Below are 17,281 nucleotides of genomic sequence, written 5' to 3' on the forward strand. Positions count from 1 at the left end.
AGACTTGGTACTGGTGCTACCATATTTCACTCCTGGATGATACCAAATACCACTGCATGCACTTTAAACTGAGCATAACCTTTGTTACTGCCTCTTAGATCCTCTAGCTTGAATTTACAAAAGGAAACCGCAAACTCACACATAGGATAATTGAAGTGACAGAGTCACCGAGAGCCACATACAGTACTGTACACAATGTACGTGCGGTATACCTGTCACAACTCACCACCTTCATCAGCAGAAACAAAACAACATACAAACTGTATATTTACCTCAGCATTAAATTCCAGAGCCAGAAACAGTCACTGAACATGTTGCATTGCCACCCAGTCATTGGGTCCCAAAATGACAGCAATAGCTTGAATCACATATACACACACCGCATACAACACAAGCAGAAGCAGCAAAAAAAGGGGGCAAAACAAAGAACAAGGAAAACAAGGAAAGGTTCCTACCTTGATCAGTTGTGTAATATAAGTGATGCACGATCAAACTCCTGGAAGCTCCTGGTGTCAATTGCAGTGACCAACCGACCTCATTCTTCTGGCTGCCATCTTCTCACTCCCAATTGGTAGCCACTAGCTGGTGTAGCTGACTGTAGCACATCAGTGGCCAGGGACTTGACTTCAGGGTCCAGCACTCACAGCCGAATAGGAGAGAAGAAGGTTTTCTTGGCAAATATCACAAGGCAAACCTTATTGGCACACTCCGACACAACTCTGGTCAGGACAGGAGCACTGTGCCTTCTCTACATGGTCAAGCAGTTGCCATCTGTAATGAATAATCTAGGTCTGTTAACAGTAGTGAAGCCAAGTTCTTCCTCCGCTCCACCGACAGTCCAGGACTATAATGAAGAGGAACTTAGGAAGAGGGCGTGGGCTCCTGCCAACACCCCTGCCACATTGTCAAACTCTGCAATGTTGTCATCTTTGGTCATCACCGTGGCTCCTGTAGGAAAGAAAGAAAGAAAGAAAGAAAATAATTCAACCACAGAGCCTCCTAGGGGCTATCAACAACGTACGCAACTTAATGGAGCGTACGCTGTCGCTGTCGACGGGGGCACCAGAAGATTTCGCCATTCATTTTTCCATTTCAAAAAGTATTTAAATACCTTTTAAAGCCTCGGACAGAGCCAACTCAAATCATGACAAACACATTTTTTTGGGCCGGACAAATTAGAAAGAAGAAAAAAATTAAGAAAATAAGTGTTGTAGACTTGTTCGGCCCAAAAAAATGTCATGATTTGTCATCATCCGAGTTGGCTTTGTCAGAGTCTTAAAAGGTCTTTAAATAAATACTTTACTACTATGGGAAAATTAATTGGAAATTCGCTTCCGGTGCCCTCGAAGGGGGCGGGACTGCGACACTATCCTCTATGTTTATTGAAGTATTAGGATTTAGTAGTATTTTAACTTGCTTCTAACAGACTATCAGGTCTGACTACGAAATCTACATTGTGCAGGGGGATGTAGTCTATAGGTGTATATGTGAAGATTTCTCAAAACTTTTAATATGTTGCCTGAGTATTTTTACATTTGATGTTTTATGCATAGAGTAATTGTTATATAAACGTATACCGGTATACACATATACAAAATAAAACGTCTCCATATTTCAATTATATTTTTTATTTTCATAAATTGCCCCACTTTGGTGTCTCAGAAAAGTAGCAAAAGAAGAAAACAGCCTATGAGCGTGTAAATCTGTTATTTCTGCTACATAATGTGCGCACGTGCACACACACACACACACACACACACACACACACACACACACACACACACACACTTTATAGGCAGTTAAGCTCTAGTACAGTACAGTATAGTTTAATGTCATTATCAATCAATGCTATGTTCCAAGCAGAGCTAAGCTAAGAGCTAAGCTAACTCACCTGTCCAGTCCTGCACCAATCAGTTGGAAAGAAAACTCCCTAGCAGTTTGTCATGATGATGATATAGTATAGTGTTGTCTCTTTCAACTGTCACAAATGTGTTTTAACTTTTAGCAGTACGTTTAACTCCCTGACAATAGGCCTATACTGACAGTGACAACTATTCTCACCTTCCATGATGAATGCTACATACATAGGGAGGGAGTGTCTGAAAAATAACCTACATTGACAGACACTCTCTAGGGAGTGTCTGACAATAATTATTTATAATAAATAACAACTAAGAGAAATACTTTGTTTTAACTGAGCAAAGTTTGTTCAATTCTAGGAAACAAAGAGACTTCAGTCAAAGTAAAATAAGACATAATACACTATATAAATTAACTTTGGGGGTGCTTGACGTGTAAAAGGTTTAAGAAAGTAGAAACACTTGATTAATAAGTCTGTTGTCCTAAACTGTGTAGCCTACTAGTCAGCGGCGCAACAAGGTAGGGGACGGGGGGTTTCGTCCCCTCCCAACGTCACATTGGTCCCCCCCAAATGAGTTGGGGGGTCCTTTATCCCCCCTGGCTCCAAAGTTATCTTAGGAGTAATACTTTTGAAATCCTGCGTTCATAAACGCAATATATTTTGAAGGATGTATTTGGTCCACCCCTGTGTAAATCCCAAAATGGTTTGGCCCATCTACCGTGTTCGGTTGTTTGGAAGTTGTTACACCGCCATCAGTGACCCAATGTGCTTTGCACTCTGTGGTGATTGCGTAATGATTATAATAATACAGGAACAGGATTCAATAGGTCACCACATTTGGTGTCACGCACCACTTTTGGTAACACGACTAGATCGATAGGAGATGAATGGATATAATATATCCATTCATCTCCTATCGATCTAGTCGTGTTACGCTACGGCCTGGGCCCATATTTTATCCATATTATGGATAAAATATGGGCCCAGGCCGTAGCGTAACGGTCTGGGCACCGGACTGGTAATCCAGTCGCAGTGTGCCGCGGGTTCGACTCCCGGACCCGACACGGCCCTTACTGCATGTCATCCCCCCATCTCTCTCCCGTTTCCTGTCAGCCTACTGTCTGTCCCTTCAAAAATCAATAAAAGGCGTAAGCCGCAAAAAAAATATCTTAAAAAAAAATATATATGGACAAAGCGTTCCCTGGGTCTAACATGAACGTAAAATGAAGCCTGAAATTCCTTGCACTGTAAGTTGCCATCTTTGAAGATCCGTTTGGGCCCAGCATGGCCATTGGCTGGCCCAGACAACGAGGCGGGACTTCCCCCCTTCTTCTTTGTTGGTTTTTATTTTGACTCGAGCGGGGGGTGGATCGGGTGGAACCCCCCCAAGGGGCCAGTGAGGCACTCCAACGTTGAAGCACTGGGCCCTAGTGGTAAGAGGAAGGACTGCAGGCGGACGGTCGCGGACCCGTGGATTCATGACGAGGAAACCCCGTGCAGCTGGGCTTTAACATTGAGCGCTCGGTTGCACTTCCGCATGCTGAATCGGCGAAAAAAGGCGGAAATAGACGGTCCTTCCGGGTGCTTCAAAACGCCACTGAGCAACTTCCACTGACATGAATAGCGGGGGGGGGGGGAGCTTCGTGCCGGATCAGTCTCTATCCTTTTAATACTCTATCTACTCTATATACAATTTACAATTTACAATTTAGGCATTTAGCAGACGCTCTTAATCCAGAGCGATTTACAATAATCAGGAACAAAAGCATGGGAATACATCACAAAAGCATTTATCATAAAACATGCGTAAGCTAAGAAAGTAACAGTGGAACATCTATATTATGAGACTATACATATAAGCTATATATATATACTACTATGCTATACAGTACATATGTACTATGGCGTGCTATGACTATATACAATGCAATTATAGTGCCGTCTACATAACATGCAATAAGTCTGTATCAGATGCTATCTAAGTCTACAGAAATGCTATCTAAGGGGGTAGGGTAAGTGCTATGGGCCATGATGGAGTCTAAAAAGGTGGGTTTTCAGACTACGGCGGAAGATTGGGAGTGATGCTGCAGTTCTGACTGCAATGGGAAGTGCATTCCACAGTTTTGGAGCCAGAAGGGAGAAGAGTTTGGGACGTGTGGAGCGTTGTCCCGGCGTTTTTAGTGAGGGTACTTCCAGCTTCCCTGCGTTGGCTGATCTGAGTGCGCGGGAGGGTTTGTAGGGTTCAATCATACTTGCAAGATATGGGGGAGCCATACCTTTGGTTGCCTTGAATGCCAGCATCAGAGTTTTGTATTCTGTGCGGGCAGCGACCGGGAGCCAGTGGAGGGAGCGGAGCAGGGGGGAGACATGTGAGAATTTTGGCTGGTTGAAGACCAAGCGAGCTGCGGCATTTTGGATCAGCTGGAGAGGCTTAAGTGCACATGCTGGTAGGCCAGTAAGGAGGGAGTTACAATAGTCGAGTTTTGACAAGACTGTTGTCTGGATTAGGAGCTGGGCTGATTCCTGGGTGAGGAACGGTCTAATTCGTCGTATATTATAGAGTGTGAACCTACAGGATCGAGTGACAGCTGTGATGTGAGCTTTGAACGAGAGCTGACTGTCCAGGACAACACCGAGGTTCCTGGCTGCCTGACAGACGTTACCAGGGCGTTGTCTACGGAGATAGTTAGCTCCCGCATAGGGCAGGACTTAGCTGGGAAGAAGAGAAGCTCAGTCTTGTCTGGGTTCAGCTTGAGGTGATTGGAGGACATCCACTGTGAGATGTCAGCCAGGCATGCAGTGATGCGCTCTTCCACCTGAGTGGCAGAGGGGGGGAAGGATAGAAACAGTTGTGTGTCATCGGCGTAGCAGTGGTAGGATATATTGTGAGCAGAGATGATAGTGCCAAGGGATTTAGTGTACAGTGAGAAAAGGAGAGGACCAAGTACCGATCCCTGTGGGACCCCAGTTTGGAGGGTTCGGGGGGATGATAACAGACCTTTCCAGGAAACCTGGTAGGTCCGGTCGGTGAGGTAGGAGGAGAACCACTTTAGTGCCGTTCCACCGATGCCTAGGTCCGCTAGGGTTTCTAGGAGCAGCTGGTGTCAAATGCTGCCGATAGGTCTAGGAGAATCAGTACTGCAGAGTGGGAAGCAGCTTGGGCAGCATGCAGTGCTTCTGTGACTGCCAGCAGGGCAGTTTCTGTGGAGTGGGCCTTCTTGAATCCGGACTGGTTGGGATCCAGCAGATTGTTCTGTGAGAGATGGAGAGAGAGCTGGTTGGAGACAACACGTTCAATGGTTTTAGAAATAAATGAAAGGAGTGATACCGGTCTGTAGTTCTTGACATCTGAGGGGTCAAGGGTTGGTTTCTTGAGGAGTGGTGTTACTCTGGCTGACTTGAGGGCAGATGGGACGCAGCCTGAGGTTACTGAGGTGTTGATGATGGAGGTGATGAAGGGGAGCAGATCAGGTGCGATGGTCTGGAAGATTGGGGACGGGACAGGGTCAAGAGGACAGGGTCAAGAGGACTCTAACAAACAAACAAACTACAAAGAAATAACTTGTGTGTCAGCTCCGTCAAGACGATAGTTTTGTTATCTTCATACAAGGTCAATTCAAAATTGTATATTTAGACTTAGCGTTCGGTCAGTGTTGCGCCACTGCTACTAGTTATTATAATAAAGAGTGTCCACTCCTGAGTCCTGACCTCCATTAGTGCATGCATGCACTGTGACAACAATTCGAGGCACTACTAGGCTGGTTCATTATAGGCCAAAAAGCAATGATAATTATTTTTCCTCAAACGTCAGTGGTAGAAGGGCACCATGTTGGGGTCGTGGTTGTATTTAGTATTTTTGTCTTCCTGCTCTTCTATAGAGACATTTAGATTGTGTCAAAGCTCAAAGGTCGTGTGCTCATGTCTCACCTACATACACAGGATCTGACCAAAACAAATGACCTGATCAAGAGTCAAGAGTCAACGTATCCCCTGAGCAAGCAGGCAGAGCTCAATGGTAAAACATTTCAGCACTTGCACAGGAAACCGGGTTCAAATCTGGCATAGAAGAGGAAAGTCATATGTGTGAGTTGTTAATGCACACTATGATCCAAAAATGCTGCATCTAATTGGCATTTGATTAAATCATTTTGTTCTGACTTCAAGCTACAGGGAGAAAAATATGTTCTGAAAATTGGAGAGATTCAAACATCATTTCCCAGGGACACACAAATTGAATAAAAGCACATAGGCCTACTGGCCTTTATTAATTTCTATTGGGCGACAGAGGTAATTTAATTCAGCCTGGAGACCATTTTAGATTATTTATGACTGCTGCACTGGTACAAACATGGACTGCAAAAGCCTATTTGATTATGCATGTCTGTGCAACCATGACGACCAATGCAACTATTGCATGGGCGAGCTTGAGGACAACATGCAGGACTACCGTATGTTGTATGAGAGATAAGAGGACTACTTCATCCACTGACTGCTGTAAGTAAACTGTAGGTTGTTGACGAATGGGTCTGTGGCTTCACTCACACCTTCCCATCTAGCATACAACATTGTTGCATGCTAGATGTAAACAAAGGGTAAGTGTCATGGCCACCCCAATGCATTTCCAATGGAAGTCACATGGTTTGACACAACATTTTTGTTGTACGGCTTTCGGCTGTGTTTCGACTGCCCCCCTCCCCCTCATGGTTTGACACAACAAAACTGTTCTGTCAAACCATGTGACTCCCATTGGAAATGAATTGCGAGCTTGCATCAGTAAACAAGTCTCATGCATCAGCTATACAACAATCTGTTGTGATGGTGTGAGTGAGGCCTAAGGCCTGACTCACACGTGCACAACAGATTGATGTATGCTTGTATACAACATCCCTTATTAAATGCTGTTTGAGGTTCCAACAGTACCTGGGCATCTCACTCTGCTTGTTAAAGTTAGAATTACAAACTGTTTATAAAGCTAGTTTAAAACAAATGCTGCAGTCTCTTATGTCAGTTGCAATAGACTCTGTACACAGCTATAAAATTATAAACTGTTAAGGCAGTATTGTTCAAATGCAGGTGATACATTCTTTACTATACATGGAGAAGACTTGTATAGTACTATTGTCATAATGAATAAGTAGTCTCGCACTGTTTTCCTTTCTGATATTCGCACGCATGCACGCACGCACATTCTCATTTATTTCTCTAATTGCATCAAAGTTGTTTAAAAATCAATGCTGAGAACATTTCACTGGGGAGGCTGGATGTTCAGCGGGCCTCATTTCCACATTTATATGTTCACCTCTGTCCTTTCTGTGCAGGATTCAGGTCGCAAGGAAGGTCATTCAACCACTTAAACCCCATACGGTTGAGGAGTCCCTCAGGGCTCTATATTAGTGTATTTTTGTCTCCACCAGTGACCAGCCGAAGGCAATGGGGAGAGTATGTTATGCACTCTGTCTGTGTGTGTGTGTGTGTGTGTGTGTGTGTGTGTGTGTGTGTGTGTGTGTGTGTGTGTGTGTGTGTGTGTGTGTGTGTGTGTTAGGGCTGCACAATATATCGTTATCATATCGTTATCGAGGTATGAACATGCACAATATCAGTATCGCAAAAAGGCAACGGTATCGCGATATAGATATATCGTCGACATATCGATATATTGTCTATATCGACAATATATCGTCCACTTCTAAAGCCAGCCCTCTATTTTAGCCTGTGCCCCTCGGAAAAGAAACCATCACTCGTTTGTCCCTCTGTCCTGTTTTAGCCTGGCTCCAGCCCTGCATCACTAGCCACGCCCATTAAGAAAATATGTTCTGGCGATTCAGGTCTGGAGTCTCTCCCGACGACGGTGTCAGCTAGGGCTGCACGATATATCGTCATCGTATCGATATCGAGATATCTGCCATATATATCGTGATATGAAGTTTTGTCCATATCGTGCAGCCCTAGTGTGTGTGTGTGTGTGCCCGTCCGTCTTTCCGTCCGTCCGTCTGCGGGCAGCTAATCTCCGGCACCGTTGACCCGGTCGATGCCAAACTGTGCACACATACTCCCTGAATGCCAACGACGAACCTCTGCCCCAAATTTTCCAAAACGGCCTGTTATAGCGCAAAACACATTTCTTTATATTACTCGTACACATTTTATCCATACAATACGCACATCTGTATACACAATCTCTATAGTCATGTGATCAACACAGATCTGCTTTCCCATACTCGTGGGAGAGTGGAGAGTGGAGAGTTCTCTTATTTGGCCTGTACCAAAGATACTACTGTATGATCCCTTCAGCAGTAATATTGTTGGCTATCATCTTTTCTTTTCTGTATAGTGGCCAGCTCTCTTGGGAGACAAATTTATTTTGAGTTTTTGTTGTGATTCTGCCATTTCCCCCCCTTTCCAGAAATGACATAAAAAAACAATTGGAAGCAGTACAGCACCGACCATGACGGATTACCTGAGAGGTGCACTGGTGCAGGACACTGCATCTTACAATGGCAATGTGCCAGTGTCCACTGATGTTGCTGAGCATGCATTTTGCCCATTGTGACCTGAGGCCCATGATATGTTGACCCCGATCTCAAAATATTTGGTTGGGATCCCCAGAAGCAATGATTTGAGTTTTTTTTAATTGCTTTAAGCTTTATATATCTGCTATTTTAGCTAAAATGACACATGCTTTCCCAGTTGTAATTCATTAGAACAACAGCTGGCTAACAGAACCTTTGATAATGGAGAAAAATCACATTTAGTTATTGACTTCATTTTATGTCATTGGCCACGCATGCAAATGAATGCATGGTTGCATTCCAGTGGGGATTTTATTACAGTGTTTATTAGAAATGACCTTTATTGCATGAGGGACATTCACTCTATATGAGGAATCTCCATAGCGTTTAATACGTTTAATAGCGTTTTATTATGAATATCATTCTGGATACGCAGGGTTTAACCATACATCTTTCCTTACACTAAGGTACGTCGACCAGTTCCCCTGTAGTGAAAATGGAGCAAGATCCAGCAGGACAAAAGTCTCACCATCTCTGGTTTACTTCCTGTATCTGTGTGAAATAAACTTTTAGGAGACCAGAACCAGGTTCATTGGATTACAATGGAAGAGTGAACTTGAACACAGCTTCTGAACCATTATTTAGCTCCATGCTCACTGAACTAAATATTGGACTTGAACGTCTCAAGCCACACAATATTTCCAAGATTTTCATACAATTTTATTTTTCAGAGGATGTCCCTCAGTGAATGAGAATGACTTTTTTTCGCCAAAACAAGCCCAAAGTTGCTTATTATAAGTGAACATGGCAACACTGAAACATACATGGCTTTTTGAGTGGTGCAACCACTCCTACAACCAGCTTGCAATGTCCTCGTACTTGTCTGTGTGTGTGTGTCTGTCTCGTACTTGTTTGTGTGTCTGTGTGAGCATGAGTATGTGACTTAATAATAGCAGTAGGGGGCGCCAGAAACAGTGAGAGGGGTAGTGACTCTAATGAGAGAGAGTGAGAGAGGTAGTGACTCTAATGAGAGAGAGAGATAGAGAGAGAGAGAGAGAGGTAGTGACTCTAATGAGAGAGAGAGATAGAGAGAGAGAGAGGGGGGGGGGGGAATTGCACCACTCAGTTCACACGTGTGTGATTTTTTTTTCTGTGTTCAGCAAATGTTGTTGTCCAGAATCTGTTTAGTTGCCTTTTTTCCTCTCCTTGAACAATGGAAAGCAGTCAGCATTTACAGGGAAGTGATACATCATCAGTATAGCATTTCAAAAGAAAAGCAAAACCACTTTCCCTGGAACTCTTTACATTGGTCTGTGTCTATATTTTGACCACTGAAATCCATCTATGAGATTGAGACCATAAAATGCTACATTTTGAAATCACAATTATAAACGTTATGAAGGAAAATTATTGAAATGTAGCGCTCAACACACAGTAGCACTCAACATGCTGCATAACTAACCAATCAGCGAACTGGGACAATAGGACATTTACAGTCACCTGTGTGTGATGGTACTTCCTCTCAGGCTGCAAGTAAACAAATTGTTGTCATGTATTACGGAGTGTACCTCCTCAAACAAAACCCTCACCACCAATCAATTTAATGCATTTAAATTATGCTTACAGGGTCCTTCCATCTGTTCAGCGCTTCAGTTTGGAAGTATGCTTGTGATTTCATGGTGTACAGATGGCTGTGCTGTGGGGAAGGGCCGTCCCCTGGGGTTCTATAAACTTGTAGGGTTTTAGGTGACATGATTTTCTGTGGAGGCCGACGCTCTGGAGACAGACACTGACAACAGCTGACTTGACATCATGCCGCGATTACATGGGAAGGGGGGGTAATTGGATTCACAAATCAGCTGACAGATCCTGGTTTATGGTGACACTGGGCTTCAAGGGTCGTACATCAAGCCCTGGTGGGGGGGGTTGAGAGGTGATGGGGAGCTGGAGAAAGTGGGAATCATAGAAACTGTTTTAATCTTTAGAAAACAACACTTGTGAATAATGAGTATACTTTGATTGATTGATTGATTGAAATATTTATTAACAGTTTGCAGAATTTACAGTACATTTCAAGCACAAACTCAATACAAAGACTGTTAACTGTGAGTGGACGACCCAATTAAGCATTACACTTGTTTACAACAGGGTCCACATTGTTCAATTCATCAAAACATTTAGAGACATACAAATAGACATTTCTATGTAGCTAAAGAACAGAACAGGAATTCATCATATAGGAAGCAAAAAGGGAAAAGATACATATACAGTGAGGGGAAAGGGGGGGGGGGGGTGGGGTGGGGGGGATTCAGATCTTACAGAGGCCAGTTTCGAATTGCAGCCATCCATAGGTGCCCTTTGAGAGCGGTTTTGAAGGAGTCAGGGATTCACATGTCTTAATGACTGTTGGTAGGGCGTTCCACATTTTGGTGGCATAGGAGCGAAAAGAATTTAGTCCCTTGTTTGTGCCGAATCTGGGTTGTACATGGTTTGTTGCACTCCCTCTGGTGTTGTGGGTGTGGACTTCGTTTACATTAAGGAAGTATTTAGACAGGTACATGGGTATCTTGGTGGTGTAACGAATCTTGTGGACCAGACCCATTGCAAGATGCTGTACTCTGTCGTTGACCCTAAGCCACTCAACCATAGAGGAACCAGCTCTAAGTCACTGACTGCAACCATAGGCTATCTTTACATAATTAAACCCTTTGTGTCAAGCCCTAGATTAAGCAATAACAAAAAAGCATGGCATACATCACATACATAAAAACTAGTTATCATGAAACATGGGTAAGCTAAGAGCGTAACAGTGGAGTATCTATATAATGAAACTATATATATAAACTATGCATACTATACTATATTATACTATATGTACTATAAAGTGCTATGACTACATAAAATGCAATTCTAGTGCTGTCTACGTAACATGCTATAAGTCTGTATATAAAATGCTATCTAAGTGTACATAAAGTGCTATCTAATAGGGGATTCACACTATGGTCCCGGGTGCGCACTCGGGACCACTTGGCAGATGTTGTGGTAGTGTGAATGATGCATACCGTTCCCGGGAGCGGATCGCCCAACCTTCCCCGGGACCGCTAGGGGGGCGGGTCTCTGGACCGTTGAAGTGTATTCAGATACGGATCGTTCCAATGTGAATGAATGCGTACCTAAAGAAGGAAGTGGACTGTTTTTTTTAAAGAACGTGACACAATCTCTAGTCGACGAGCCAAGCCTCAACAAAAAGAAACACAGCCGCTGCACGACGCGTAACACCAGCGCATTTCTCAACGCCGCCCGTCTCCTGTTGAATCTGCGTATACGCGCAGCACTGCAGTGCACGCTGATCTTATTCTGCGGACTACACGTGGCTCTTGGGCTTTGCTTGGCACAGTTTCCAAAGTAAAACAAAATAATAATAATGCTGAAGTAGAATCCATAGCAAACTAATACACTGGAGCACAGAACTGACTGACACAGTGAATAGCAGGCAGGCTGACAGTGAAGTAGTATAACGGCAAAAAGCCAAAGAGGCAATGCAATGCAGTGTGTCTGGATTTATTTGAGACAATGTCGCACAGTTGATGGTCAGTGTCCGTGCGCGCCAGCCATCAAACAAACCGCCGTCTGGAGGTAAAAGTGTGTAAAAGGTAAAAAGGTAAAAGTGTGTTATGCAAGTGTACCCGGGTGCGCTGTTGAATCTCGGGCAATGTGAATCATGGCCATCGGGGACCAGGCAACCGTATTCGGAAACGGTTCCAATGAAACGGATTCAGTCCGTCTCAGTGTGAATCCCCTATAAGGGTCTAGGGCAAGTCCTACGGGCCATGATGGAGTCTGAAAAGGTGGGTTTTAATAGGGGATTCACACTATGGTCCCGGGTGCGCACTCGGGACCACTTGGCAGATGTTGTGGTAGTGTGAATGATGCGTACCGTTCCCGGGAGCGGATCGCCCAACCGTCCCCGGGACCGCATGGGGGGAGGGTCTCTTGACCGTTAAAAGTGTATTCAGAGGCCCAGGCCGTAGCGTAACGGTCTGGGCACCGGACTGGTGATCCAGTCGCGGTGTGCCGCGGGTTCGACTCCCGAACCCGACACGGCCTTTACCGCATGTCATCCCCCCATCTCTCTCCCGTTTCCTGTCAGCCTACTATCTGTCCCTTAAAAAATCAATAAAAGGCGTAAGCCGCAAAGAAATATCTTAAAAAAAAAGAAAAAAGTGTATTCAGATACGGATCGTTCCAATGTGAATGCATGCAGTCGACGAGCCAAGCGTCAACAAAAAAAAACACAGCCTCTGCACGATGCGTAACACCAGCGCATTTCTCAACGCCGCCCTTCTCCTGTTGAATCTGCTTATACGCGCAGCACCGCGCTGATCTTATTCTGCGGACTACACGTGGCTCTTGGGCTTTGCTTGGCACAGTTTCCAAAGTAAAACAAAATAATAATAATGCTAAAGTAGAATCCATAGCAAACTAATACACTGGAGCACAGAACTGACTGACACAGTGAATAGCAGGCAGGCTGCCAGTGAAGTAGTATAACGGCAAAAAGCCAAAGAGGCAATGCAATTCAGTGTGTCTGGATTTATTTGAGACAATGTCGCACCGTTGATGGTCAGTGTCCGTGCGCGCCAGCCATCAAGCACACCGTCATCAGGAGGATTAAAGTGTGTTATGCAAGTGTACCCGGGTGCGCTGTTGAATCTCGGGCAATGTGAATCATGGCCATCGGGGACCAGGCAACCGTATTCGGAAACGGTTCCAATGAAACGGATTCAGTCCGTCTCAGTGTGAATCCCCTATAAGACTACGGCGGAAGATTGGGAGTGAGGCTGCAGTTCTGATTGTGATGGGAAGTGCATTTCATAGTTTTGGAGCCAGAAGGGAGAAGAGTTTGGGACGTGTGGAGTGTTGTCCCGGCGTTTTTAGTGAAGGTACTTCCAGCTTCCCTGCGTTGGCTGATCTGAGTGCGCGGGAGGGGGTTCGATTATACTTGTGAGGTATCATCTCCGTACGGTCAGAAAGAAGTTGTTATCCAGCCCTACAGTATGAACACATACAAGGACATGTATATAAGCTTTAATCTACAGTTCAAGAGTTATAGGCCAAAACCTGAAGCAAAATGTTATAGCACCACCATGAGGCTGATTCGAAACATTTCGTATAGAGGTTCTTCCTTGACCTACTGGGAGTGTGGGAGCAAAGCTTCACACTGATGGGTCGCCGGTCCTGAATATATAGCTACAATAGGAATAAAAGTAAAAATGTAGCCTAGTTCTTTTTTGACTGTGATGAACAGCTATTGGATAATTGGAGTCTGTCTCCTTTTGGCTCTTGACTTTGACTGTTTTCTCTCTTCTAATCTTCTTCTACGACCTGATAATGAATGGTGTTGTGACAGAGGAGCCGGTGGTCCTTAATGGAGTGGATGCATTTGTTTACACGACTTCCACCTTGCTCTGCTCTGCAGTGTCAAATTATAAAGCCTTCTCTCTGCTGTTAATTCCGCCAACATAAATGAATTAGACTAGAGCTGAAACTCCTGTAGGGGCATTCATTATTATGCTATTCCCCAAGTCTTTGATCAAAATGTATGCGGAAAATGATAGTTTATGCATAGCAAGAAGACCCCGAAGATAAATGGACCGGTTGCCCGGGACCCAAATCCATTATGAATTAACCACTTGTTAAGCACTATATTTAATAGTGAAAACACATTAGTAGATCTGATCTTTTTTTTTCTTTCTATTTTATTAAATTATTCTGAACTAGTCCATATCCGGGGATGTGAGTACTCGGGTGAAAGTAGCCGTAAAAAGGTATGACACAAGTATTCCACCACTATATGGCGTGTAAGTAAGCCAAGTTAGTGTAGCCAGTCACTATAGAAATGTCATAGCCTCTGAGGCTGTAACCATGATGACAGGTCGAAGTCTAGCCTGAATTCCGAATATCCAGTGTATAGGCCTACAAAAAAAACCATTAATAAACAGCTTACTGTAGGTCTACATTCTGGGAAAGTGAAAAACAGACTTTCTCATGGTGTCTATATGCTAATGGTCAATGCCTGTGTGCAAGTTCAGATTGTGGACTGTGACTGACAGACAGGGGTTTCCTTATTTATAGGATAATTTTTGAAAGAAAATGACCCAAAGATGGGTCCCGACCCACTGTTTGAGAAACACTGAGGTATAGTACATGTATACAGTAGGTGTAAATGCATTTGTATTCCTGAGTTCATATTTATAATACAAACTTGACCGTGACAGCAAGACATAAACGAAGACCATTTGCCTGGATACGGTATACATGTATGCTGCTCATCCATTATCCATCAAATTGCTACAGCGACCCGTTCAATCCTCGTTTCTTGACAAGTGACAAAGGTTACTAGGTAGCCTGCAGGGATACAGAGCAGTGTGGAGATGAGAGATCTGCCCAGGGCAGAGCTGTTCCTGCAGGTAACTAGCTGTTCCCCACCGGAGGAACAACCTGTCAAAAACCTTTGATGATATGAGCTGTCAGCCTGTCAACATCAGCTGGGACCAGATTAACCCACAGAGAGGGAACTAGCCCTTTTCCAATGCTGGTGGAGAGCAAACTGAAATTACCATATACCAGATACGTGCAGAGAATGTTGGAGGGAATTTCTAAAGCAGAACTTTTAGCAAAGGCATGACAATAGCTCATCGAAAGGTCCCACGTGACACAATGCAAGCTTGTACCTTGATCAACTATTTTTGCTGCTCAACATTTCTTCGCTCAACCAAATACAAGGACATTTTATTACTGTATACAATAGAGACATTTTCATATCAGTGTGTCGATCGTGAGTTGACCTTTCCAAGTCATGTGATGTGACTCCCCAATCACCCATATTCAGGACAGCTGTGACACCTGGCTGACTGATTAAAAGGGAGCCACAAGCTGGCTGGCTTGTTGTGGTGCGTTGGATCCTATAGGTGCAAATGACAGTATGATGGTATTGGCGGTACGCAGTATTCACAGTTTCATGTGTTTTGGTAAATGTAAAGTTTAGAGCTAAATGTGAGAGTTCCTTAATCTTTCAGCAGACCGGTCTGCTGACAATATATATAGGCTCTCAACTCAACACCAAAAAAACCTTTGTTTCGCAGAGTAAAATGATTATTTTCACTACAGTTTAGACATAGGTAGACTTTGAAAATCTTATCAGTGAGGGAATACATAGTCCCTCACATAGCATTACAGGGATGGACCACAATTCTACAAGATTATAACATTTTAGATATGCAAAACGTTTTTAAAAGGACTTTTTTCCTTTTTAATTTAAATTAATTCTCTATTTTATAATCGATTAGATTGATTATTTTGCCTAAGTCGGTACAGGCATTGTCGTGGGAGATATCGACTAGATCCCGAGGCAGTGGCACACTGGCGACTCCCCCATGGCCGACCTCATGGAACTGTATGCATCGGCCATGTGCTGCGTCAAAGCGATGGCGTACTCCTGCTGTCGATCCGGGGGGCTCTTCTCTCTCTGCCGCTCTCTTCCTGCCGCACAGAGGTAGAAGATCTCCAAAGTCATCTGACTTTGGCCGAAGGCATGGGGAGAGAGTATGTTTTGCACTCCATCCATCCGTCCGTCCGTCCGTCCGTGTGTCCGTCCGTCCGTCCATCCGCCGTTAATCTGGTCAATGCCAAACTTTGCACACACACTCCCTAGATGCCAACTATGAACCTCTGCCCCAAACTTTCCAGAATGGCCTGTTATAGCGCCACCAGGAGGCCGACTTTTGTAAAACATTTTTTTTATATTACTCCTCCATATTTTGTCCAAACATCCGGCAAATCGTTACACAGTATCTCTATAGTCATAATTATGCTCAAGACAGATCTGTCCGATATTTCATATTCCATTCTGATTGGCTAATATTGGCTTTCAAAATTTGCAGGATTGGACCGTTTTGAACAAAAAGCCTCAAATCATGAACTAGGCTGAGGAATATATCCCACCCTTTTTTTGCAAAACACATTTTTGGAACAAAATGCTTCAAATCATCCAATTGCCATCCAAGGCATAAGAAGAAATGACACCCTTTTCACATTGGCTTATTATAGCGCCACCAGGAGGCCACAACCTCACCTGCCCTGGTGGAGACCTGTGCCCCGAGGGGCACTTTTCCTAGTTTAACACTGAAATGTAACTCTGAAAGTATCCAAATTGAGCCCTGAATCTGGAATGTTAATTTTAACACTATACTTTTTAAAGGAGTAAATCCTTAAAGAGTAACTTATTACACTTACTGAGAACCAACACTGGTTAAACGCCTTTTCTGTGACAACCTTGTGTCTGAAGGAAAAAAAATACTAAAATGTAAAATGTCATGGTATCCGAATTGGGTTTGCTGGACTGGAACTTAGGGCTCAGACTCACGGAGAATGACAAGCAGCCGTCTGGCTAGCTCTCTCCCCATGGAAATTACTTCAAACGAGAATGCATTTTCTTGTTGTGCACTTTTTGGCACTGCTGCTAAAGCATAAGATATTGTATCTGCCCATTATTACAAAATAAATATGATTAGTTTTGGGGAATTTATGTAGGCCTATAGGACAGTAGACTGGCAGGAAATGGGGAGAAAGATGGGGAGTGACATGCAGCATGCAGCAACGGTTGACCACCGGCTCCAGGATTGGGATTCGAACCCTCAACACGCTGCCTAGGTGCCTATTATTGACAATGTTGCTAAAAGATATTGTATCTGCATTCTGCACATTATGGACACTGCTGCTAAAAGATAAGTGTATTGCAAGACAAGACCCTAACCCTAACTTTTATTTGTATTGCAGTTAAAATATAAATATTTTGAGATACAGGGGAGGGTTTGTGGGAAGTGCTGCTGGAGTATGGGGTGAGGGGGAC

Source organism: Protomyctophum parallelum (genome assembly GCF_964188405.1).
Source record: "Protomyctophum parallelum genome assembly, chromosome: 16".
NCBI classification, from domain to species: domain Eukaryota; kingdom Metazoa; phylum Chordata; class Actinopteri; order Myctophiformes; family Myctophidae; genus Protomyctophum; species Protomyctophum parallelum.